Below are 3,102 nucleotides of genomic sequence, written 5' to 3' on the forward strand. Positions count from 1 at the left end.
TCAAGTCCCTTCTTCAATTCGCTGTTAATGTGAATGAACCATAACTATGTAGTCCTATTCCTAATAGATTGACCCCAAAATAGCATATCCAAATTATAAGAAATCCGATAGAAGCTACAATTGCCGAATTAACACCTTGCAAACTTTGATTTGTTCTAGTATGTAAATAAATCGCGAATATGGTCCAAGTAATAAATGCCCAAGTTTCCTTGGGGTCCCAATTCCAATAAGACCCCCATGCCTCATTAGCCCATACTGCTCCCGAAAGAATACCTATGGTTGAAAAGATAAACCCTAGACTAATGACACGATAACTCCAATGATCCAATCGCCGAGTCAATCGATACCTGTGATAATTTCTAAATGAAGGAAAAGAAGTGTTTTGTAAAACACTTCTTTTCTCATTCAAGTATTGGATCTCACCAAAGGAAAATGTCCCAATTAATAAATGATTGGTTTTAACAACAATATCTGTGTTTTTTCGAAATGTGATGACTAGAAAAGCTACTGATAATAACGCTCCACATAAAAGAGCTGCATAGCTCAATAACATCATACTTACGTGCATCATTAACCACTGGGATTGTAGGGCGGGTACTAATATTGCGGATTGATGCATTTCAGTTAAAAGACCTGAAGTGGCAAAGCCTTGGGTAAAAATAGCACTTGGCCCAGTTATTGCGCTTAAATTATTTTTATGGTTCCCCACTTTAGGAACCATATGAATAATGGAGAAACTCCATGAAAGGAACATTAATGATTCATATAAATCACTTAACGGGAAATGTCTCAAATAAATCCAACGAGTTATTAATAATCCTGTTATACAGAAAAAAGTAGCTATAATGCCTTTTTCTGATGAATCACATATTCCTACGATTTGATGGACTAATAAATCCATCAAATGAATCGTAATAACAATTGAAATGATCGAAAAAGATATGTGAGTTAATATATGTTCTAAAGTCGCAAATATCATAAAAAATTATTTTGTAAAAAAAAAAAGGGGGGTGTGTGTGTTCCTCAATTATGGAATGGAAATAAGGAAAGGAATTGAATTCCTTATAAGATAGGATTTATCTTGCCCCTTTTAGGGGATGCCGCCACTCGGATTCGAACCGAGATGCTCTAGCACTGCTTCCTAAGAGCAGCGTGTCTACCGATTTCACCATGGCGGCTTGATCGAAATAATAATAGCCCATACTATGTTCAATCGTCGAGATTGATGGATTCAATCCAATCGATCTTAGGAAAGATTAGAATCGATGAATCAAAAAACTCGTTCAAATAAATATTTGAACGTTCAATAATACTTAACTTAGTATAGTGGTATGGTGTCAGTTTTAACAATCATTTTCACGGAGTATAAGTCCCCCTGGACCAGTTGGAACTAGAGGGTTATGTCCTCAGTCGAGGTATACAACTAAAAATTGTCCTTTTTTTTCTATCTCATTTTTTTTTTATGATTCATTTCTCATTTATCTCATTTCATGGATCCGACATAAAAATGAGATTTTTGTTATTGTGAAAGCGAATTGATGGGGAAAGTTACAATCCCCATCTCGCAAATTATAAAAATCTAATAGAATACCATTCTAGAATACTATAAGGAATGAAAAGTGAAACCTTTATCTTCTATCTAATGACTTCTTTTTTTTTTTTTCAAACAAAACAAAACGGAAATCAATCGTTTTTAGAACTCAATTAGACAGGCGAATTATTATTCTACATACCACAACATCCAGTTCTATCTCATATTGATGAGTTCCAAAATTCGTTAATGTAAAATGTAAATTATTCATCTTCTAAATCATCCAATTCATCGAGTCATGTCGATTCATTCAGATTATTCCGCGGCTTTATTACTTGTTTGTTGCACAAAAAAACTTTTTGAATGCCCGGTAGAAATAGATTTAGCTAAGGATAAAGCTTTTATCGCGGCCCAATATCCCTTTCTCTTCCAAATATTTTTGCGAATACGCTTTTTTGACATAGAAGTACGTTTCTTTGGAACTGCCATTTTAAAAGAAAGAGGTTTCTCATTTTTATAGTTGGATGTGAAAGACATGTATTGTATTGTTCAAAATAAATCGTTCTTTCTATCCATTATCTATATCTATTCCATAGTGGATACTTCCTTCATAACATAAAAAATACAGATATGTGCGCATCACATATAGTATAACTAGGGATGAAAAAAAAAAAAGGGTTCCAATTTATATCTCAGTCTATTTATATATCGTCATGTTACATTTAATAAATCAAATCAAAAAACTTAAGAACCCATACATTTTACCCTTACCTAATTTAAGAAAACAATAATATAAAATTTTTTCGATTAATTGATCAAACTCGAGAATGGAGTACCCATAATTTAAATTCAAATGAGATCATGTAGTTAATCTCTTAAACGATACATTACTTGATAAAGGTCATTTTAGTAATTTATTATTTCAGCTCTATGCGAAATGACGAGTATCGTAGGATTTTCCATAAAATATGTTTGTTTTATTTGACTAGAAGCCAATCAATCAGTTCCAGAATGAATTAGTCAATGACTCCAAATAAACTAACTAAAATAACTAGGTGTTATTTTATTAGGTCGAGTTATTGGTGGATCCTATAATTCATATCAGAATCAAGTACTATTTTGGTGTAATTCTTTTTCCTTATTACTATATGGATATAAATCACCGTAATAGTGGAATGATTGAAAATCTCATATTCTGTATCTCAATAAATATCTTAGTTAATCACTAGGTAGTCATTTTTAAGCAGTAACTTGGTTATTTGAACAATTGTAACTTCTTGATTTGAATTTTTCAAATATCTGGGAAAGAATCAGAATAATGAAGAATTCAAAATAATATTTGAGTTTTTATATCTTGATTTTTTTATTTATTTGATTATTGCTCTTTACAAAAAAGATAAGAGCTGGTGAATCGGAAAAATTAATAAGAATAAAAAAAAAAAGTTTGATTTGATTATGCAACCCATATATCAATATGCATGGATCATACCTTTCGTTCCACTTCCAGTTACTATGTCAATAGGATTGGGACTTCTGCTTGTTCCGACCGCAACAAAAAATCTTCGTCGTAT

This window comes from Tasmannia lanceolata, unplaced genomic scaffold (genome assembly GCF_043159265.1).
Source record: "Tasmannia lanceolata isolate RefF3 unplaced genomic scaffold, GAP_Taslan_0.1 ptg000815l, whole genome shotgun sequence".
In the NCBI taxonomy this organism is placed as follows: domain Eukaryota; kingdom Viridiplantae; phylum Streptophyta; class Magnoliopsida; order Canellales; family Winteraceae; genus Tasmannia; species Tasmannia lanceolata.